The following is a 23,942-nucleotide window of genomic DNA, read 5'->3' as shown; positions in this document are numbered from 1 at the left end:
TTTCCCTTTGTTGGGGGTGGGTGGGTGGGATGGATAGTTGGTTGGGGATTAATTTTAGTATAATTGTTCTGTTCCTTTTTTTGTTGCTGTTGTTTTATTGGTTCTGTATAGTTTGTGTTTTGTTTTAAGGGGCGGGATCAGGGCTGCCTGGGAGTGGGGTCCCAGCCAACACGATGGCTGGGACGAGTTCCACAGGGGCGGAAGCACTGGGACATCCGATCTCGGTGATCATGGGCAAGAGGAGGAGTTACGCTAAGACCAGACCATGTCATTACCGAGGAGGCAGGTTTAGTCGTTGTTTGAAGACTATCCCTGCCTCCGGGTCTGGCCTTGACCGGATGGATACTGGAATCAACAGGGGAAACCCACATGACCTGAAAGTGTTGCTGTGCAATGCCAGGTCAATGATGAATAAAACCACTGCCATCCACAACTTGATTGTGGATGGAGGATTTGACCTGGCATGTGTGCCAGAGACCTGGTTGGAGGAAGCAGATGGGCCTGTCCTTGCCGCTGCTTGCCCACCAGGTTTCTCTTACGCACAGCAACCCAGGTCATGTGGGCGGGGAGGTGGGGTTGCAATGATTTTTAGAAAGTCACTAGCTTGCACCTGGCGTCCTACTGGGAAGATCCAGTTCTCTGAGTGCATGTTCTGGAAGTTGGGCAATAGGGGCAGTACAGGATTCCTTTCGGTGTACCGACCTCCCCGCTGCACCAAGGATTCCCTGTCCGAGCTGCTTCAGGTCGTGACGGATTTTCTCCTGGAGACACCTAGTTTGGTTGTCCTAGGGGATTTTAACATCCATGCCGACACGACCTTACAAGGGGCTGCTCGGGACTTCGTGGAAAGCATGGCCTCCATGGGGCTGTCCCTGAATAAGTTTGGCCCAACTCATAGTCATGGACATGCCTTAGACCTGGTGTTCACCTCTAGTGACGTGGGTGATCTGACACTAAGTAAAAGTGAAACAAAAGAAGTGCCATGGTCAGATCACTTCCTGGTGCAACTGGACTTCTCCGCGACCCTTCCCCTCTGCAGGGAGGTGGGACCAATTCGGATGGTCCGCCCCCACCACTTAATGGATCCAAATGGTTTCCAGAGAGTGGTAGGGGATGTTTTATCCCATGTTGATGGCCTTTCAGCTGATTCCCTGGTGACCCGCTGGAATGCGGAGTTAACCAGGGCTATTGACTGTCTGGCTCCGAAGCGCCCTCTCCGATTGCATGGAGCCCGGACAGCCCCGTGGTTTTCTTCGGAGCTGAGGGCGATGAAACAATCGCTGAGACGGCTAGAGCGTCGGTGGCAGAAAACTCACTCTGAATCTGACCGGACACAGGTTAGAGCTCAACGTCGAGCCTACCAAGTGGCGATAGCGACGGCGAAGAAGACTTTCTTCACCGCCTCTAATGCATCTGCAGAAAATAGTAGCAGGAGACTCTTTGAGGTGGTTCGCAATTTAACGGAACCACCTTTACCACCGGGGCCTTGTAAAGACCGCAAGATCTCCTGCAACGATCTTGCAAAGTTTTTTGCAGATAAATTCACTCATATTCGGAAGGAGCTAGACACCACCGTGGGAGCAGGGCTGGGGCGGGAGAGTGCTAGAGCTCTGTCTGGTCAAGTTGCATGGAATCAATTTCAATCCGTTACCCCCGAGGATGTGGACAGGCTGCTTGGACGCGTGAAACCAACCACCTGTCTCCTTGATCCTTGCCTATCCTGGCTAATAAAAGCAAGCCGGGAAGGGCTGGGTGATGGGCTCTGCGGGGTGGTGAATGCTTCCCTCTGCGAGGGAACATTCCCAGATCCGCTGAAAGAGGCGGTCATTAAACCGCTTCTTAAAAAAACATCTTTAGACCCGGCCTGTATGGCCAACTATCGCCCAGTCTCAAATCTTCCATTCTTGGGCAAGGTGATTGAGCGCGTGGTTGCTGAACAACTCCAGGCACGCCTGGAGGATGCGGACCATTTGGATCCCTTCCAATCGGGATTCAGGCCTCACCATGGGACTGAAACTGCCTTGGTCGCGCTGGTTGATGATCTCCGGCGAGCTAGGGACAAAGGTGAGAGTTGTTTCCTGGCTCTGCTGGATCTCTCAGCGGCCTTTGATACAATCGACCATAACATCCTTCTGGACCGTCTAGACGGGCTGGGAGCTGGGGGCACTGTTATACAGTGGTTTCGCTCCTTCCTCCTGGGCCGTGTTCAGAAAGTGGTGGTGGGGGATGAGTGTTCAGACCCCTGGGCCCTCACTTGTGGGGTGCCTCAGGGTTCCGTCCTCTCCCCCATGCTTTTTAACATCTATATGAAGCTGCTGGGAGAGATCATCAGGGGGTTTGGACTGGGTGTCCATCAATATGCAGATGATACCCAGCTCTACCTCTCTTTCAAATCAGAACCAGTGAAGGCGGTGAAGGTCCTGTGTGAGTGCCTGGAGGCGGTTGGAGGATGGATGGCGGCTAATGGATTGAAGTTGAATCCTGACAAGACAGAAGTACTGTTTTTGGGGGACAGGGGGCAGGCTGGTGTGGAAGACTCCCTGGTCCTGAATAGGGTAACCGTGCCCCTGAAGGACCAGGTGCGCAGCCTGGGAGTCATTTTGGACTCACAGCTGTCCATGGAGGCACAGGTCAATTCTGTATCCAGGGCAGCTGTCTACCAACTCCACCTGGTACGCAGGCTGAGACCCTACCTGCCCGCGAACTGTCTCGCCAGAGTGGTGCATGCTCTAGTTATCTTCCGCTTGGACTACTGCAATGTGCTCTACGTGGGGCTACCTTTGAAGGTGACTCGGAAACTACAACTAATCCAGAATGCGGCAGCTAGACTGGTGACTGGGGGCGGCCGCCAAGACCACATAACACCAGTCTTGAAAGACCTACATTGGCTCCCAGTACGTTTCCGAGCACAATTCAAAGTGTTGGTGCTGACCTTTAAAGCCCTAAACGGCCTCGGTCCAGTATACCTGAAAGAGCGTCTCCACCCCCATCATTCTGCCCGGACGCTGAGGTCCAGCGCCGAGGGCCTTCTGGCGGTTCCCTCATTGCGAGAAGCAAAGCTACAGGGAACCAGGCAGAGGGCCTTCTTGGTAGTGGCGCCCGCCCTGTGGAACGCCCTCCCATCAGATGTCAAAGCGATAAATAACTACCTGACATTCAGAAGACATCTTAAGGCAGCCCTGTTCAGGGAAGTTTTTAATCTGTGATATTTTACTGTATTTTTGGTTTCTATGGAAGCCGCCCAGAGTGGCTGGGGAAACCCAGCCAGATGGGCGGGGTACAAATATTATTATTATTGTTGTTGTTGTTGTTGTTGTTGTTGTTGTTGTTGTTGTTGTTCTTTTCCAGGGCCTGTGGAGGAATGTCATATGTTTCAGGTCATGCAGGGAAGCCTTGCTTATGCCCCCTGCCTGCAGCTCCTTCCTTTTGTCTGCCACTACAAAAAAGGTATGGCAGTTCTGACTATCCTTATCTCCAGACTCAAACTGTGGCAACTGTTATTTTAAGCCCAAGGTCCCCATTTCTTTGTGCCAGCAATTGGTGGGTCAGAGCAACAGGGAAGTGGGTGGAGCAACAGGTGTGACTCTTACTTTGTTCAGTATGGTCCCATCTGCACGGTGCATTAAAAGCACTCCCCCAAAAAAAAGAATAATAATGGGAACTGTAGTCCACTGAGACCTTTTAACATCACAGTAATCCAAGTTTATGCACCAACCACTGGTGCTGAAGAAACTGAAATTGACCAATTCTATGAAGACTTACAACACCTTATAGAAATGACACCAAAGAAGGATGTTCTTCTCATTATAGGGGATTGGAATGCTAAAGTAGGGGATCAAGAGATAAAAGGAACAACTGGCAAGTTTGGCCTTGGAGATCAAAACGAAGCAGGGCAAAGGCTCAGAGTTCTGTCAAGAGAACAAGCTGGTCATCGCAAACACGCTTTTCCAACAACACAAGAGACAACTCTACACATGGACATCACCAGATGGGCAGCATCAAAATCAGATTGATTATATTTTCTGCAGCCAAAGATGGAGAAGCTCTATACAGTCAGCAAAAACAAGACCTGGAGCTGACTGTGGCTCAGATCATCAGCTTCTTATAGCAAAATTCAAGCTTAAACTGAAGAAAGTAGGAAAAACCACTGGGCCGGTAAGATACAATCTAAATCAAATCCCTTATGAATCACAGTGGAAGTGAGAAACAGGTTTAAGGATTTAGATTTGGTGGACAGAGTGCCTGAAGAACTATGGATGGAGGCTCGTAACATTATACAGGAGGCAGCAACGAAAACCATCCCAATGAAAAGGAAATGCAAGAAAGCAAAGTGGCTGTCCAACAAGGCCTTACAAATAGCAGGGGAGAGAAGGCAAGCAAAATGTGAGGGAGATAGTGAAAGATACAGGAAACTGAATGCAGATTTCCAAAGAATAGCAAGGAGAGACAAGAAGGCCTTCTTAAACGAGCAATGCAAAGAAATAGAGGGAAACAATAGAATGGGAAAAACCAGAGATCTGTTCAAGAAAATTGGAGATATGAAAGGAACATTTCGTACAAAGATTACCATAATAAAAGACAAAAGTGGTGTGATGGGATGATGAGCTGCTTGTGCGCGAAATTCTTAGTCCCTCAGAGTTTGGCTAAGTCCACAAACCTCTGTCTGTAACGGAGCTCCTGAAGCATGGCTCCGTCAGTCGCTGGTAGAATCCGACAGTGGGCGTTTACGGAATTTCCTCCAGCATAAAAGCTCCTTAACGGAAACGCGCCTTCTGGACTCTCGGCGCGACAGTTTCCGGCGAGGAGTGGGTGTCCCTATAGGAGGTCCTGAAACCTCCCCACTGTTTTCGCTGGAAGTGTCTCTGAGCCATCCCTCCGACTCACTTTCCCTTGGAGCTCCTTTTCTCCCCCTGCTGGTTCCCTCCTCAGCTGATAAGTCTCTCCCAACCTCTGTGAGCCCTTTCCCCTCCTGTTCTACCGATGGCAGTTCCCTGACAAGTGGTAAGGACCTAACAGAAGCAGAAGACATCAAGAAGCGGTGGCAAGAATACACAGAGGAATTGTACCAGAAAGATATGGGTGTCTCGTACTCCCCTGGTAGTGTGGTTGCTGACCTTGAGCCAGACATCCTGGAAAGTGAAGTCAAATGGGCCTTAGAAAGCACTGCTAATAACAAGGCCAGTAGAAGTGATGATATTCCAGCTGAACTATTTAAAATTTTAAAAGATGATGCTGTTAAGGTGCTACACTCAATTTGCCAGCAAATTTGGAAAACTCAGAAGTGGCCAGAGGATTGGAGAAGATCAGTCTACATCCCAATCCCAAAGAAGGGCAGTGCCAAAGAATGCTCCAACTACTGCACAATTGTACTCATTTCACACGCTAGCAAGGTTATGCTTAAAATTCTACAAGGCAGGCTTAAGCAGTATGTGGACCGAGAACTCCCAGAAGTGCAAGCTGGATTTCGAAGGGGCAGAGGAACCAGAGACCAAATTGCAAACATGCGCCGCACTGCTTTTGCAGGATACAGATCCTTCTGTAACTCTGCAGGTGGCGAGATTTCTGAATGCGGTTATCTCACACTCAAAAACCACCAAAAAACAACAACAACATCAAAATTAATCGGACTGTTATGATGAGAGTGCATGTCGGAGTTCGTCTTCAGTTTTCCGTTTCCGTGATCCGTCCCTTGGAGCTCTCCTGGCCCCAAGCTGTCACTTGGCTCTGCTCAATGACCCACCCTTGCATCGTGGTGTTCACCTTCTGTTGTTGGATATATCTGTTTTTATGTCTCTGTGTTTTTATGTTTGTACATATTTTATGGGCTAATAGCCGTAAATAAATAAATAAATAAATAAAATAAACATGCGCTGGATTATGGAGAAAGCTAGAGAGTTCCAGAAAGACATCTACTTCTGCTTCATTGATTATGCAAAAGCCTTTGACTGTTTCGACCACAGCAAACTATGGCAAGTTCTTAAAGAAATGGGAGTGCCTGATCACCTCATCTGTCTCCTGAGAAATCTCTATGTGGGACAAGAAGCTACAGTTAGAACTGGATATGGAACAACTGATTGGTTCAAAATTGGGAAAGGAGTACGACAAGGCTGTATATTGTCTCCCTGCTTATTTAATTTATATGCAGAATTCATCATGCGAAAGGCTGGGCTGGATGAATCCCAAGCCGGAATTAAGATTGCCGGAAGAAATATCAACAACCTCAGATACGCAGATGACACAACCTTGATGGCAGAAAGTGAGGAGGAACTAAAGAACCTTTTAATGAAGGTGAAAGGGGAGAGCACAAAATATGGTCTGAAGCTCAACATCAAAATAACAAAGATCATGGCCACTGGGCCCATCACCTCCTGGCAAATAGAAGGGGAAGAAATGGAGGCAGTGAGAGATTTGACTTACTTGGGTTCCATGATCACTGCAGATGGTGACAGCAGTCACAAAATTAAAAGACGCCTGCTTCTTGGGAGAAAAGCAATGACAAACCTAGACAGCATCTTAAAAAGCAGAGACATCACCTTGCCAACAAAGGTCTGTATAGTTAAAGCGATAGTTTTCCCAGTAGTGATGTATGGAAGTGAGAGCTGGACCATAAAGAAGGCTGGTCGCCAAAGAATGGATGCTTTTGAATTCTGGTGCTGGAGGAGACTCTTGAGAGTCCCATGGACTGCAAGAAGATCAAACCTATCCATTTTTAAGGAAATCAGCCCTGAGTGCTCACTGGAAGGACAGATCGTGAAGCTGAGGCTCCAATACTTTGGCCACCTCATGAGAAGAGAAGACTCCCTGAAAAAGACCCTGATGTTGGGAAAGATGGAGGGCACAAGGAGAAGGGGACGACAGAGAATGAGATGGTTGGACAGTGTTCTCGAAGCTAGCAGCATGAGTTTGACCAAACTGCGGGAGGCAGTGGAAGACAGGAGTGCCTGGCGTGCTCTGGTCCATGGGGTCACGAAGAGTCGGGCACGACTAAACGGCTAAACAACAACAACAAGTCCACTGAGAGTTCTGAGAGTTGTCAAGAGACCTCTATTCCTCTCACAAAGCTACAATTACCAGAGTGGTTCACCCCCTCTTCCCATTAATTAAAACACAAGCCACTTTTTATTAATGGAAATGTTTATTTGATAATGATAATAGAATATTTATTTATTTAAATGCTCATATTCCTCAATCTCATGCCAAAGTGCCACAAGGCTGGGAGCGAGGGATCAGATTCCACTTCCTCTGGAAGAGAGTTCCAAGGTTTTGGAGCCATCCCTGGGAAGACCCTGTCATGCCTTGTTCAGCAAGGAAACTGCGCCTCTGAAGCATTGTTCAATGTCTGGATAAGATACAAAGACTTATTGGAAAACAAAACCCCAAGGTGGTTGTCACCAATGGAAGCGAAGGCTCAGAAAAAGCTCAATATGGAGGCTAAATGGCCGAAATATTGGGAAATATTGGAACAAGAAGGAGACAAATTGAAATTGCAGAGTTTTGAGAAATTAAAAGATAAAGTGCGAGATTGGCTTCATTATTATCAAATAAGAGAGGCCTATAATTTGGACAAAAAAATTGGCTTTCAGGTGGAAAAATCAAAATTGGAAACAGAACTGTTAGATCCCAAAACTAAGATACTTTCAAGAATGTATAACTTGCTGTTAAAATGGAATACGCAGGATGAAACGGTTAAATCTGCAATGATTAAATGGGCACAGGATATCGGTCATAACATCATGTTTGCTGACTGGGAACAGTTGTGGACCACAGGTATGAAATTTACGGCATGTAATGCCTTAAGAGAGAATATTATGAAAATGATATACAGGTGGTACATGACCCCAGTCAAGCTTGCAAAAATATATCATTTGCCCGATAATAAATGTTGGAAATGTAAAGAAATTGAAGGTACATTCTTTCACCTTTGGTGGACGTGCCCAAGAATCAAGGCTTTCTGGGAGATGATATATAATGAAATGAAAAAGGTATTTAAATATACCTTCCTGAAGAAACCAGAGGCCTTCCTTCTGGACATTGTCGGCCAATTGGTGCCAAAGAAGGACAGAACTTTCTTTATGTATGCAACAACAGCAGCAAGAATACTTATTGCAAAGTATTGGAAGACACAAGATCTACCCACCCTGGAAGAGTGGCAGATGAAGATGATGGACTATATGGAATTGGCGGAAATGACTGGCAGAATCCGAGACTTGGGAGAAGAGGTGGTGGAGGAAGACTGGAAGAAATTTAAAGACTATCTTCAGAAATATTGTAAAATTAATGAATGTTAAAATTATGTTCGGATTGGCAATAAGTGGTATTTAGCAATAAAAGTTAATAAGAATATGCAAAAATGAATTGATAAATGGATGAAAATATAGAGTTACAATATGTTATGATATAGAGTTAAGATAAATGAAAGAGGGTAAGGATTTGCTGAATTGATTATGTAAATGGGAATACAAAAAGGGGAGGTGTGAGGAGGTCAAGGAAACAAGCAAATGAGCTTAAAGATATCAAAAAATGGATTTGCTTTTTGTATTTTGTATTTTCTTTTTTTTCTTTTCTATGTATTTTTGTATTTTTTGTATTCTTCTTTTTCTTTGTTTTCTTTTTATTCTGTAAATCTCTGTTTTTTGTAAAACCCTAATAAATATCTTTTTTTTTAAAAAAAGAAACTGCGCCTCTGAAGCAGGTCTTCATCACTGGGTTGGTTTCCAGGGGAGAAGGGTCCTTTTGGTATCCCCAGTTGTTGGATCAGCCTTGTTGGGTTGAAATAACGACAGACAGGTAGCGAGTGTCATCTGGGAGGCATCTCTCGAGCAAGTCTCGGGGAGTCCCTTTTATTGAATATTACAGCATTGCCACATATGTGCTTATTGCTGATTGGTTAACACAAGTACAAAGCAAATGTTACATTAATCACCAATGGATTAAAGGGTGGGAAAGGGAACACAGAATTGGACAGGCATGAAAACCTCCTTATTAAACTTTTACTAGTGATTGATATAGCATTCATCCGTAGATGTGGTCAACTATGCATTAAGAACAAGTCAGGTACGAACTCAATGTGAACTGAACATTCTAGGAATGTTTTAGTATTAGGACGGTTTGTGCAGCATTATGTGCAGGAGCGAAGCGTGAGAGCAAGACTTCCCATCAGGCCACAGTCGTGTATAGGATCATAGCATCCAGCATCCCATCATCTCATAGCATCCAGCATCCCATCATCTCCCCCTTTCTTTATTTATTTAATGGTGAGTGGGACGAAAATACATCAGGATACGTGGTTTGCCAGCGCATACCCGAAATAATTCCGCCCACCGATGTTGTTATGTGATTTCAGGGTGAATGGGACAAAAAATACCTCGGGATACGTGGTTTGCCAGCGCATACCCGAGATAATTCTGCCCACATCTCCCCTAATGTCTACTGGTGGTTCTGCCATTTCGCAAAGTAGGCAGCAATAATTTTATTGGGTGGCTGAGGAGGAGAAAAACACTGAGACCAAAGGCGTATGAGACCAGGGATGCACTGGATGAAACAACATAGCAAAATTAATATACATATTATGATAATAGCATATTGAAAAAGATTGCGAAGCCAATTCATATTTGGTAACCAGCCGGTGAGCCACTGGGTAAACGAATCCCATAGGCCAGAAAGTCCAACGTCCTGTTTGATGTGATGTGTGAGATTTTGCAAATGAGAAATTTGTGATTGAATAGCTTTGGAATTGTCCGTAATATTAAAACAGCACATGTCATCCACTTGTTCACAACCATAATGATGAAGCATTAGCAAATAATCTATTGCAGCGTGATTCTGTAAGAGTCCGTGACGCAATTCACTCTGTTCTTTACTCAAAAGGTGAAGAGCTTGTGAAGTAGAATTCAAGGCTTTTGCTGCGGAGCAAGCTAAAGAGTTAATATTCCTGCTATTCCGTACAGCCAATCCAGGGACTCCTAAAAGAGAGACAGCTAGAGAAATATATTCAGATTTGCTAGGGAGAGAAACAGAATCATCACAATCATTAGTCAATTCCACAGAGCGTCGATATCGAGAGTTGGATAAATGATGCTTTTTGGGTAATATGATAGACAAACGGCTTAAGCAGCAAGGTGTGCCATGGCTAATATTTGCTGGAATATAATTGAATGTGTAGCCTGGACACGACCAGAACCAGCCTTCAGGCAGCTCTGTATATTTATATACATAGGAAATATTTACATAATCAGAGCAGTTGAAATTATCCTTGCCCATTGTCACACAGTTGGGTTTTGTGCAATTGACCATACGGGCGCAAGTGATATTAAAAGAGGCCACGTATGGGGTCAACAAATCAATGGCTAGAGATGGGCGTCGGCGAACTTGGTTACCCCAGTTATGGTAACCGGAATAACCAAGGGTGCGGAGAGAATCATTTTGGGGTAAGGATGAATAAAACCAGGTATCATTTTGCAAATCGAGAGGGTCATGGCAAACAGGGATGAGGCAGGAGCCAAGAATTTCACCTATCGATACCTGCTGAGTTAGGCAAAAGGATGAAACATTGAGGGTTTTTGCAAAAGATTCCCACACATTAATTGGTGTGGAATCACCGCTATTAAGAGCGGAAGCAGAAAGGGGCAAAAACAAAACACTGAAAATGAGCACTATCATGGAATTTATATTAAGGCACGAAATGAGACACAGAAGCAAATCTCCATTTCCCACTTTTCTTTTCTTTTTTTGACGAAGATGGGGGTATTATCCGCCAGGGTCTCTGCATTGTTTGGCAAAATGACCTGGGCGCTTGCAGTTGAAGCAATTGCCTGTTGGCTTATTGCCAGCTTGGATGGCGCCGGCAAGCAAAGACATTGCATGGCTCTGGCTTCCTACATCGGCACAGGTTTGAATCATATCGGCCAGGTCATATTTGGGGCGATGTACAACTGACTGCAATGCCTTCTTGCAGTCGGTGTTAGCATTTTCAAAAGCCAATTTTTTCATCAATTCATTTTGAGCTGTAGGGTCATCTATCTGCCTGGCGATTGATTCTTTCAATCTATCTATAAATTGATGGTAAGGCTCCGAATGTTGTTGCTTAATATTAACAAAGGAGCTCAGTGGTTGCCCTGAGACAGGGACTTTCCGAAAGGCGCGTTGCACACAGGTCGCGGTGCGACTAAAATGCAAAGGTGTTAATTGCGCCTGTGCTGGTATAGTATCATACAGACCAGCACCAAAGAGTTGATTGGCTGTATGCTGTGGATCAGCCAGGGCTGCTGCATTATGCTTAAATTCACTTTCAAAAACTACATATTGCGCTGGAGATAAAAGCATGCGCATCAAATCTTTCCAATCTTGGGGTAGCATTGTGTAACCGCTTGCTATCCCCTCCAGCATCCCTATCACATAGGAGGATTTTAAGCCAGAATCAGTAATGGCTCTCCTTAGTTCCCTCATAACAGAATAAGGAAGCGCCTCGTACATTACCTGTTGCTGCGCAGTTCCTGGGTTGGTATAGGAGATAGGGAAAGCAGATGGCATTTCCCCAGCCCATTCAGACTCTTCCTCTAAGGACAGGAGCCCTTTCTGCCTAGCTAAAGAAAGCGCTGTGCGCACAGCTCCTGTAGAAGAGCACGCAGGGGCTGGGGCAGGCGAAGGAGGGATGGGGGGGTGGATGTGGGCTGAGGCGTAGGGAGGGGTCGGCAAGGTTGCGATGGGGGTGAAATCTTAGGGTAAGGTGGAGGATTGTCTGCAGCGGGCAAAAGAGCAGGTGCCGTCGGAGATGCCTGAGGTCCTAATCTAGCGACGGCGTCTGCACACTTCTGCCAAGTGAGCAGACAATGAATCGGAGCCCTCGGTTCTGCGAAAAGAGTTTTTCCGATCTTTTGCCAAGCTTCTACTTCCAAAGAACCAGCCTCTGGATAAGAAGGGCACTGGCAAGCAATCTCACATAACAAACTTTCAATCTCCTTTAAAGAAATATGAACACCTGCCACACGCTGTCTAACGAGATGGAGCAGCTCCTTGGCATGCTCCTGCTGGAACCTAGTCAGTTCCCCCCCCCCCCATACTCACGAATTAGCGCGCTGAGACTTTTCCAGTCGAGTGAAGTACAGGGGCTTGGCTGCGTGAGGGATCTGGCACGTCGGGGTCGCCAGATGTTGGGTTGAAATAACGACAGACAGGTAGCGAGTGTCATCTGGGAGGCATCTCTCGAGCAAGTCTCGGGGAGTCCCTTTTATTGAATATTACAGCATTGCCACATATGTGCTTATTGCTGATTGGTTAACACAAGTACAAAGCAAATGTTACATTAATCACCAATGGATTAAAGGGTGGGAAAGGGAACACAGAATTGGACAGGCATGAAAACCTCCTTATTAAACTTTTACTAGTGATTGATATAGCATTCATCCGTAGATGTGGTCAACTATGCATTAAGAACAAGTCAGGTACGAACTCAATGTGAACTGAACATTCTAGGAATGTTTTAGTATTAGGACGGTTTGTGCAGCATTATGTGCAGGAGCGAAGCGTGAGAGCAAGACTTCCCATCAGGCCACAGTCGTGTATAGGATCATAGCATCCAGCATCCCATCATCTCATAGCATCCAGCATCCCATCAAGCCTGGATTTGTGGTCAGAGTGTCAGACTGGGGCCTAGAGAGACACCGGTTCAACTCCCCCCTTGACCACAAAGTGCTCTGGGTGACTTTGGGCCAGTTGCTCTCTTTTGACCTTGTCTACCTTGCAGGGCTGTGGAAAGAATTAATCTTCCTCTTATTAAAATTTATATGCCATCCTGCAGCTGAAGATCACAGGGCAGTTTACAACATGAAAATACAACATGAAAACACAAATTACATAGCATAATAGCAAAACAACACCACCCCTCCCCCACTATCACACTTAAAAGCCGTAGATGGCTTAATCAGCCAAAGCCCTAGTTGAAGAGGAATGTTTTTGCCTGGCTCCATGAAATGGGTGAGGTACTAACTTTGTAAACCACCTTCCACAACCTTCCATTTGCATGTCTGCTGTTTCCCCCTCAGATCTTGAAGAAAACACAGTCAAAACCTGTCCCACAGCTCATAGCTCAGGTTAATGCATGAGCGAATGCGACAGTGGTGAGTCTAAAGCATTGGCTTCAGCCCTTCAACCCTGAGGGCTTCCACCTGTGGTCCAGCATCACTGTGTTGCTGGCCAGGCCTCATGGGCCCTGGAGCCTTTTCTCAGCGCCCCCCAAGTGTTTCCTGGGTGAGTCTGTGGGGAAGTTGATTTCTGGGAGAATTTGGGGTGGTACAGGTTGCAGGGGGTTGGACTTGAAGATCCATGGGGTCCCTTCCAGCTTCACAGTTCTGTAATTTCTGTAAGAAGCTGCCAGACCCCAGAGCCATCTAGCTGAGCAGGATGATTTCTGGCAGGGGCCATTCGTAGCTCTACCTGGAGCTGCCGATGGGGAGTGGGATTGAATCTGGAACCTTCCTCACTCAAAGCCAATGCTCTTCCACTGAGCCACAGCTCTGGGGACACGTGACAAGTGTCTAGCTTTGTCTCAGGAGACCCACGGTGGGCAAAGCTTCTTAAAGTCTAGTTGTGGGGCACAGACATCTATTGACACATCTTCTCATCTCAGCTCTCCACATTGCCCCTCTGTACCCCCCCCCCCCCACTCCCGGATTTATGGCTTCCCTACACACTTTCCCCTAAAGTGCCTTCAGCTTGTGCACTGCTCCCAACCCAAAGTTCCCATATAACAGATTTTGGAACAACTGCTACTAAAAATACTTCAAAAATGGCTTTGTGCAGATCAGACACATCTGGGTGGATTTTTCCAAAAGGGGAGGCACACACACCCCTTCACCCACCCTGCCCCCATTTAGTCCCCCTTCTCTAACCTGGGGGTCTTGTTTCTGGCTACAGATTCCCGAGAGTATCTTCCAGGCAGAAGCCCAAGGCGTGGACCTTTCAGTAGCCGCTGGTTACCTAGGGGTGGTGGAGACGGTCCTGACGGACGCTGAGCCGACATCTCTGGATGCAGCTGCTCTTCTGGGCATCTTGCAACTGCTGAAGGAGGTCTCAGACATGGATGCCAACGAGCTGGAGGAACTGGCAACGCTGGAGCAGCTGGGGCAGCACTACGTGGCAATTGCCGGGGCAATCCTGGAGGAGCAGAACGCTGAGGAGTGGTCCAAAATAAAGCCGGTAAAATCATGGCTTCCTAGAAGTAAGGGGGAGACGGGGCGGGCGGGTCTGGTGAGCCCCAATGTTTGAGGCAGGAAATCCAGAAAGCTAAAGCAGTCCTGATGGTCCACCATCCCTTTCCGTCCTTGAGAGTATGTGGCCAGACCAGGACCCATGGGAGACCCTAGGGCCATGAAGCTGACAGAGGTGACCTTGGAAGGCAATGCAGGCCTCTTAGTCCCACTGACCTCACAGGGCGGTTGTTCGGGGGTTAAACACGGAGGGGATACCTTGAGCTCCTTGATGGTTTTTTTGACAGGGCGGGGGGAGGTGAGATAGAAACACAATAAATAAAGAAACACTAGATGGTTGTCCGGCCTCTGCTGGAAGATTTTCGGGAAGGTAGAAATATATAAGGAAATAAATATCCCTGGGTACACACCTTAATTAAATGAGTTGCATCACACCTATGCTCGCAGCAGTTAGACTTCTGGTAAAAATCTAAGTTATCAATCCCACTGTCTGCTGTGGCAGAATTTTACGCAACTAAATATGTACTTTATTACATGATTTACTACATTATTCCACAACATCCATTTCAATGCAAAGAAAACACAATTCGGTTTGGAAGGGCAGTTCATAGAATCAAAGGACTGCAGAGTTGGAAGGGATCCTCAGGGTCATCTAGTCCAAACCCCTGCAATGCAGGAATCCCAATTGGTTCCATATCATTGGCAAGCTGAACACAACGAAGGTGAAGACCAATCATATTCATTGATTTCTGTTCCAGACATGGGGCAAATAAGCAAACTCTGCTTCCGTTTCCATCAGGATTGTCTGATGTCTCATACCACCTCCCTCTGTGTGACTGGCTCCATTGTCAAACTCTCCCTACTATCAAGAAGCTTCCCTAATCTTTGACCAAAATCTACCCTCCAGTAACTTAAGCAGCAGAGAAGTCATAGAATCATACAGTTGGAAGGGACCCCCAAGGGCCATTTCGTTCCAACCCCCTGCAATGTATTAAGCAGCCTTTGCTCTCTTCAATGCGGCAGCCCCTCAGAGATGCTATTATGTGCTGGCCCCCCAGTCTGCAGGAGGAGGGCCAGGGAAACCCTTGGGCAACGTCGGATGATGATGATGATGATAAGGTTTGGGCAGCTGCTCCTGTGCTCCTCAGATCCTTGATGGACCCATGACAGTTGTGGAAAACATGGACAAGATGGTTTCCAGCCTCCATCAGCTCCTGAGTACAGAGAGGCCAAAGTCACCATCTGGTGTAAGAATGTTGGTGAGTAGCAGCAAGGCTCTGGGGTGCGAGGGGGAGGAAGAGCCTGGGGAATTGTTAAAGCAAATTTGATGCCAGAAATTCAGTAGGAAAGGAATTGAAAGTAAAACTGCAAATATCCTAATGCTGTTACACAAATTTGTGGTGCATCTCCCACAGTACTGTGTAGAGTACTCACCTCAAAAAGGATACTGCAGGGCTGGAAAAGGTTCAGAAAATGCAGCCAAAATGATCTGGGGGATGGAGGGACTCCCCTATGAATGAAGGCTTGCAAAATTTGGGGCTTTTTAGCTTTGCGAATGTGGGATTGTTGTGGATAGAAGGAGAGGACAGATTGATTAAATATTGTCCTCCCTCCCTGACACTAATGAGTCAGTAGCACATTCCCCAGTATATAGCAGGAAGCTAGTTGGTAGATTCGTTTGAATCTCTTTACTTCAGCAAACCAGGGTTTGATCCTGGTAAATTCCCCTTTTATCCCTCTTATCATTACTTTTAAAGAAGACACAACAGTCTTCTTTAAAAGTAATGATAAGTGTTGAATGGTTTCTTTAAATGTAAAGGTTCATCATTGTTTCACCCGATGTGTATGTCTTTAAGGGGCCAGAGCAAGGGCCAGAGCAAAATAACGAGACCCAGCTTTACAGCTGTGAAACATAGCAGGTGCTGCTGAGTTGTATTGATTAAGCTGTGTCAGCAATTGGGTGTAGTATATAAGGAGCAGCACCTAGTTCTTCCATAACTCTGGGGGATGGGTCGGGTTTGTTGTTGATGTATTTAGTGTATAAGGAGTTTTTGTTTTTGTAATTAAAACCTTGTTTAAGTTATTTTTTGAGTCCCTTTTTAATGCATGGTCTCCCCAGCAAGCTCTCTGCAGTGCTACCATACTGCAAAAAGCCAACATCTTTGGTTATGGGCCCAGCTGCTGAGTGGATGACTGCATATTTTTGGACTCTGAGAAAGGTTTGAAAACTCGTTCTCCTGTTGGCGTAGTTCTGTGGGTCTGGAAGAGTTCCAGAATGGTTGACCGGGTTCCAGAAGCTGAGAAGGCTCTGGTCTTCCCACAGCTGACAGATGAGAACTATAGTTTATGGTCTTTTCGGGTGGAGGTGCTTTTGACCTCTAGAGAAGTGTGGACCTATGTAACTGATGACCCTCCTGACCCTGTAACTAATGCTTGGTCAAAAGGAGATGCGAAAGCCAGGGCAATAATTAATTTGGCAGTCAGCAACCAGCAAGTAGTCTATATAAGGAATAAGAAAACTGCCAAAGAAATGTGGGACAGTCTTGCAGCAGTGCATGTTAGAAAAGAGTCAGCATCTGCATCGACGTTTTTCAAGCAGTTGTACCAGACGAAGTTGCAGCCTGGTGGTGATTTGGCAGCACACTTGAGACGTCTGGAGGCAATACGCTGCGAATTGATTCGAAGGGACATGGAGATACCTGATATTCAGTATGTTTTTATCATCCTTTGTTCCCTTAATGAGGACTTTGATGGTGTAGCTAGCCAGATATCTGCCATTCCACCAGCACAATTAACTGTGGAAGGGGTAACAGCAAGATTAATGGGCGAGTTGGATAGGAGGGAGGCTTGTGCGATAAGCACTCCTATTTCCAGAAAGAATGAGGAACACCATATGCAAACTTGTGGTGACACAACTGTATTTAAAGCTGCCAAGCGTTGTTGGTTCTGCAATAAGCAAGGACATTTTGCAAAGGACTGCAGATCCAAAAGAAAGCAAAGTACTCCCAAGTCCGTTTCTGTTCGTCAGTCACGATTGTCAGCCCAGAAGCCAACATCGTATCGTAAAGACAGAAACGAGCTGCAAGCTTTTCACGCTCGGACAACAGATCGTAAAAGAATTAAAGGCGCCAAGTGGAATTTTTTTATTGTGGACTCAGGAGCTTCTCAGCATATTTGCAACGATCGAAGTCTGTTTATTTCTTTCGAAGAGGAAATTGGTAATGTACATTTAGCCAATTCACAGGTCTTGCAGTCGCTTGGCAGGGGTACTGTTAAACTTGACTCTTTAAACATTACAATAGCGCATTTACTGCCCGTCAGTGGACAATTTATTGTCAGTAAGGTGCTTTGCTCGTCAAGGCATAACTGAGAGTTTCTTAAAGTCAATGTGTGAGTTTTTTGATGGAAACAAACGTCTATTATATGCCCGGGACTCTGATGGTTAACATAGGATATCCAATGAAACCGAAAGTTGGAAGAGTCAGGCAAAAGAAAGTCCTTCTTCACATACCACATAGTTAAACTGCGGAGCTCACCCACACAGGGGGCAGTGATGCCCACCAACTGGGATGGCTTTAACAGAGGACTGGAGAAACGCTTGGAAGGCAATTCTCCCAATGGCTGCTAACCACAATGGCCATGTTCTGCCTCCACAATCGGAGGCAGTAATGCTTCTGAAGACCACCTGATGGGAATCGCAGGAGGAAAGAGTTGCTCTCAAGCTTGGATCCTGCTTCTGGGTTTCCCTCTGGGGCATCTGGTTGGCCCCTGTCAGAAGTGGACAGAGGAGCCATTGGCTTCATCCAGAAGGCTCTTAATATGTTCTTAAGTCTGAATTAGTTTGCAGCCAGCCTTGTGCCCAGTGCCAGATTTACATATAAGCTAAACAAGCTATAGCTTAGGGCCCCACTCTCTTGGGGGCCCCAAAAAAATTTAAAGGAGAAAAAAAACTGGATGTACATTTCCAAAATATGAGATAAAAAACAAAATAAAACCTATGTACAGTTAGAGCTTAATAATTATTTCACTATTAATATACTTCTTCTTAATTGTATTTCAGTTCAACAATTACTTTGATAAAATACATATTTTGTTATGTGCAAATGGCTTGAGATACCTATTAGGTCCATAAAGTACCATATAGCATATATTTGTTAAGTTGTGGGTGAACATATCAGACGACACAGCGATTCTTCAAACAGCTCTTGTTTATTCACAGGCCAGAACAGAACTGGGCTGAAGGGTTCAGCCAACCTGCTTATATAGAGCTCAACTACAAGGCAACAGTAACAACTTTCTGTAACTATCCAATCACTGAACGTCACTTTCAATTCCTTATTTGCATATGTGGACCTGAGTGAAAACTATCTACAGTACCCCCCTGCTGGCCCAGGGTGAGAACTTCAGTACATAACGATACTCAACACAAAAAAATAGCGACAATTTGTTGTTGGCAAAGGACAGCTGGACATATAAAGGGCCCCATTACCTCCAGGAGCTTAGGGCCTCATCAAACCTAAATCCGGCCCTGCCTGTGCCTACATGAAAGCATGTAAGCCACATTGTCCTATCGCTGCAGGAGTGAAGAAGCTTTTTCAGCCCGGGGGCCAACTTTCCTTCTGGCTAGCCTTCTGAGGGCCACATGCCCGTAGCGTGCGAGGCCAGAGGCAGAAGTAGGTGGAGCAACTACTATAAATAATTGCCTTTGTGCAGTAGGTTAGTTCCTACACACTCTCTTTTTTTTTATAAATTTTTTATTAGTTTTTCAACCCATATTAAAAGACAATACAACACAATACATAGACAAACAAACATATAAACATGTATAATTTCTTGACCTTTCTTTCCTAAAACCTTCTTTCAGCGACTTCCCCATACCTCCCCTTTCTGCATCCCTGTTTTAAATCATTCCAGCAACCCCTAATTTCAATTTCTTATAGCACTTTCTTTAACTCTTTTTTTTCCATGTCCAATTGTTTGTCACTGCAATTCTATTTTGCATTACCCAAGACATTTTAACATTCATTAATTTTACAGCAATTCTTAAGATAAACTTTAAATTTCTTCCAGTCTTCTTCCACTGTCTCTTTCCCTTGGTCACGGATTCTGCCAGTCATCTCCGCCAGTCCCATGTAGTCAATCACCTTGGTCTGCCATTCTTCCAGTGTGGGTAGTTCTTGTGTCTTCCAATACTTTGCTAAAAGTACTCTTGCTGCTGTTGTAGCATACATAAAAAACATCCTATCTTTCCTTGACACCAATTGGCCTACCATGCCCAGGAGGAAAGCTTCTGGTTTCTTCACGAAAGTGCATTTAAGCACCTTTTTCATTTCATTATAAATCATTTCCCAGAAGACCTTAATCCTAGGGCACGTCCACCAAAGGTGGTAAAAGGTACCTTCAGTTTCCTTACATTTCCAACATTTGTTATTGGGCGTGTGGTAAATTTTTGCCAGCTTGACTGGGGTCATGTACCACCTATATATCATTTTCATAATGTTCTCTCTTAAGGCATTACATGCCGTGAACTTTATACCGGTGGTCCATAACTGTTCCCAGTCAGCAAACATAATGTTATGACCGATGTCTTGTGCCCATTTAATCATAGCTGATTTAACCGTCTCATCCTGTGTATTCCATTTCAACAGCAAGTTATACATTCTTGACAGATTCTTAGTATTGGGTTCCAATAGCTCTGTTTCTAATTTTGACCTCTCCACCTGGAAGCCAATTTTCCTGTCCAGTTTGAAAACTTCATTTATCTGATAGTAATGAAGCCAATCTCTTACTTTTGACTTCAATTTCTCATAGCTCTGCAATTTCACTTTTCCCTCCTCATGTTCTATAATTTCCCAATATTTTGGCCATTTGGGTTCCATATTAAGTTTTTTCACTTCCTTAGCTTCCATTGGTGACAACCACCTGGGGGTTTTGTTTTCCAACAAATCTTTGTACCGAATCCAGACATTATATAATGCTTTCCTAACAATATGGTTTTTGAAACCTTGATGAGTTTTAACCTTGTCATACCATATATATGCATGCCAGCCAAATCTGTTATTGAACCCTTCCAAATCCAAAATGTCTGTGTTTTCAAGAAGCAGCCAACTTTTCAGCCAGCAGAAAGCCGCTGATTCATAATACAACTTTAAGTCCGGCAGGGCAAACCCCCCTCTTTCTTTTGCATCAGTTAGTATCTTAAATTTTATTCTGGGCTTTTTGCCCTGCCAGACAAATCTAGATATATCTTTTTGCCACCTCTTGAAACAATCCATTTTGTCCAAAATCTGCAATGTTTGAAACAAAAACAACATTCTCGGCAAGACATTCATCTTAATAACAGCAATTCGGCCTAACAAGGAAAGTCTCAAATTTGACCATACTTCTAAATCTTTCTTAACTTCTAACCAACATTTCTCATAGTTATCTTTAAATAAATTCACATTCTTAGATGTCAAATTAATCCCCAGGTATTTCACCTTCTTTGCTACCGTTAAACCAGTTTCACTCTGAAACCTCTCTCTTTCAACCACTGTTAGATTTTTATCCAATACTTTCGTTTTCTGTTTGTTCAGCTTAAATCCTGCTACTTGACCAAATACTTGTATTAGTTCTAAAACTCTTTTCATACTAGTGTCTGGCTCTTGTAATGTTAAAACTAGATCATCTGCAAATGCTCTCAGTTTATACTGTTTAGCTCCGACCTGAATCCCTTTAACCAGCTGGTCCTCTCTAATCATGTTTAATAAGACCTCCAGGACCGATATAAAAAGTAGTGGGGATATTGGGCATCCCTGTCGTGTCCCTTTCTCAATAGGAAATTCTTCTGTAACCACATTATTTACAATCAATTTTGCTTTTTGTTCAGAATAAATTGCACTTATACCATTTTCAAAACCTTGGCCTACCCCCATCCCTTGGAGATTCTTTTTCATAAAATTCCAAGAAATATTGTCAAAGGCTTTCTCCGCATCCACAAATATTAAAACTGCCTTGGTATTAATATTAACTTCCAGTAACTCCATAATGTCTATTATGTTTCTCACATTGTCTGACAAGTGTCTTCCTGGAAGAAAGCCCGCTTGGTCTTTATGGATCTCCCCCACCAAAACTCTTTTCAGTCTTTTTGCCAAAATGTCTGCAAAAATTTTGTAATCCACATTGAGTAATGATATAGGGCGGTAGTTCTTAACCTGGTTCTTCTCAGTCTCTGACTTTGGTATAAGTGTAATATATGCTTCTTTCCACGATTCAGGTGCCTTCTTCCCCTCTAAGATTTCGTTACAGACCTCCTTCAACGGTTGTATAAGCCATTCTTTCAAAGCTTTATAATATCTGGAGGTCAGTCCATCAGGTCCTGGAGATTTTCCCAATTGCATATTTTGAATGGCTCCCTCAATTTCTTGATCAGTTATCTTCTGATTCAAAGTCACTTTACTTTGTTCAGAAATTTTTTGTAATCCATATTTTTTAAGAAATTCTTCTATTTCTTTTTCATTCACCGGCCCTTGTGCATAAAGTCTCCTGAAATAACTCTGAAAGCAGTTTCTGATCTCATTTGGTTTATAAATGTTTTTTCCTTCCACTTCTAAATTTGTAACCGTATTCTGTTTTTGTCTCTTCTTCAGTTGCCATGCCAAAAATTTCCCACATTTGTCTGCCGATTCAAATGTCTTTTGTCTCATTTGTTTTATTTTCCATTCTATCTCTTGATTCATCAGTTCCATATATTGTCTCTGGTAGAACTTGATTTCTCTCAAGATTTCATGTGACTTTGGTTTAGATCTCAATCTTTTTTCTCCTTCTTTTATCTTTTCCAGGATCTTATCCTTCTTCTCATTCTGTCTCTTTCTTTTTATGACATTCTGTTGTATTAAAAATCCTCGCATGACAGCTTTACTTGCGTCCCAAATTACTCTTTTTTCCACTTCTGTTCTCAGATTTATCTCAAAGTAGTCCTTTACCACTTTCTGGGCCTTTTTATAGACCTCTTCGTCTCTAAATAGGGAGTCATTCATCCTCCATCTAAAGGAGCCAGCTGTTGTTGGGTTCATCTCCATCTTTACAGCATTATGGTCGGAGCAAGTCTTTGGGCAGATTTCCACTTTCTTAATCTTTGATGCCATCCCACTAGTTATCCATATTTGGTCGATTCTAGTCCATGTCATTTTTGCTTCAGAGAAGAAAGTTTCCTCTCTTTCAAGAGGGTTCCTTGTTCTCCAGATGTCAATCAGATTCATATTGTCAGTCATTTCAAAAAAGGTCTTAGGTAATCTCCCATCCTTGGAGATCACCTGTTTTTGTGCTTTGTCCATATTTGTAGAAACCACTCCATTCATGTCTCCCATTAAAATTACATTATAATCCAAAAAGTCTATTAATGTCTCATGCAATTTCTTAAAAAATTCTGACTTCCCTTCATTTGGTGCATAAACTCCTATTATCAATAATTTTTCTCCTTGAACTTGAATTTCAATTGCCAAATACCTTCCTTGTTCATCTTTAAATATTAATTTAGGGGCCAACTTTTCCTTTGCATAAATCACCACTCCTCTTTTCTTCACTTTATCCGATGAAATGAATTCTTGTCCTAATCTTTTGTTAATAAGTAATTTTCGATGTACTCTAGTCACATGGGTTTCTTGTAAACAAATCAAGTCCAATTGTTCTTTTTTTAAGATATGAAAAACCTCTCGTCTCTTTCTAGGAAGATTGAGGCCATTACAATTCCAACTTAGAAATTGCAGAGACATCTTGTTCTTTATTTGGTTACCCCTCCAACAGCTCCAAGAAGATCTTCTTCTGTTGATTTTTTAGCTCCAAAAGATAAATTGGAAATATCTGGTAAATCCTCTAGGTGTGTAGGTTCCGCCGTTCCCTTCAGAAGATCCTCCTCGTTCCTTGTCAGAAACTGTTCTTTGTCTTGCACTGTTTTAATCTTAATTTTCTTTCCTTTGTAGTTAAAAGACAGGCCTTGTGGGAACTCCCATCTGAATAGTATGTTGTTCTTTCTCAATAGAGTGACCAAATCCTTGTAATAGGTCCTCGCTTCCAAAATATATTTAGGGATATCTTTAAAGATCTGCACACGAGAATCTTCAATTTCAAGGGCTGTTTGAAAATGTAAATTCAATATCTTGTCTCTCTCCTCCTGAGATCTCAAAGTTATCAGGCAGTCTCTTGGGCTCTTTCTGTTCTGTCTCCTTCCCAGTCTGAAAGCAGTTGTTATCTTAAATTCCTCCTCTTTTAAGCTGTCCTGCCAAAAGTCCAGAAATTCTTTTGTAAGATAGTCTATCAAATTGTCCTTTTCATTTTCTGGAATCAATCTCAATCTCAAATTTTTACTTTTCCTCTGTAGTTCCATTAAAGACAGGGCAGCATCATGTTCTTCCAGCTTTTTACAGACTGGTACTATCTTTTCCTGTGTGTTTCCTGCAGAAATTTTTGCCTCCTCTGCCGAAGTTTTTGCCTCCTCTGCGATCTTTCTAGTTATCTCATTTTCTTGAACTAATTTATTTATAGTCTCTGTATTCAGGTCCAATTTTGTTGATAATTCATTCAACTGTTTGGAGTTTTCAGTGCTCTGCTTTGTTAAGACTTCCAGAGTTTCATTTATTTTAACCAATGCCTTTGTTATTGTTACTGTATCCATGGAGGGAGTTGAAGCAGCTGCAGTTGGGTTTACGATTGAGCCTCTTCTCTTTTGTTCAACTTTGCTCTTAGCCCTTGTTAATCTCT

At 44.0% G+C, this 23,942-nt stretch overlaps 1 pseudogene across 1 annotated transcript in view; it reads left to right on the top strand.

Annotated features, from left to right (window-relative positions):
* The window catches only part of LOC310753721 (adhesion G protein-coupled receptor D2-like), a 57,909-nt pseudogene that overhangs the window by 10,879 nt on the left and 23,088 nt on the right, over positions 1-23,942 (top strand). The window contains exons 5-8 of the transcript in view: positions 3,349-3,455; positions 13,041-13,115; positions 13,912-14,193; positions 15,353-15,463. The product of the transcript in view is annotated as an adhesion G protein-coupled receptor D2-like (transcript). The remainder of the gene's footprint in view (positions 1-3,348; positions 3,456-13,040; positions 13,116-13,911; positions 14,194-15,352; positions 15,464-23,942) is intronic.

Source organism: Podarcis filfolensis (genome assembly GCF_964270895.1).
Source record: "Podarcis filfolensis genome assembly, chromosome: W".
NCBI lineage: Eukaryota > Metazoa > Chordata > Lepidosauria > Squamata > Lacertidae > Podarcis > Podarcis filfolensis.
This window is presented reverse-complemented; position numbering and strand designations above follow the sequence as displayed.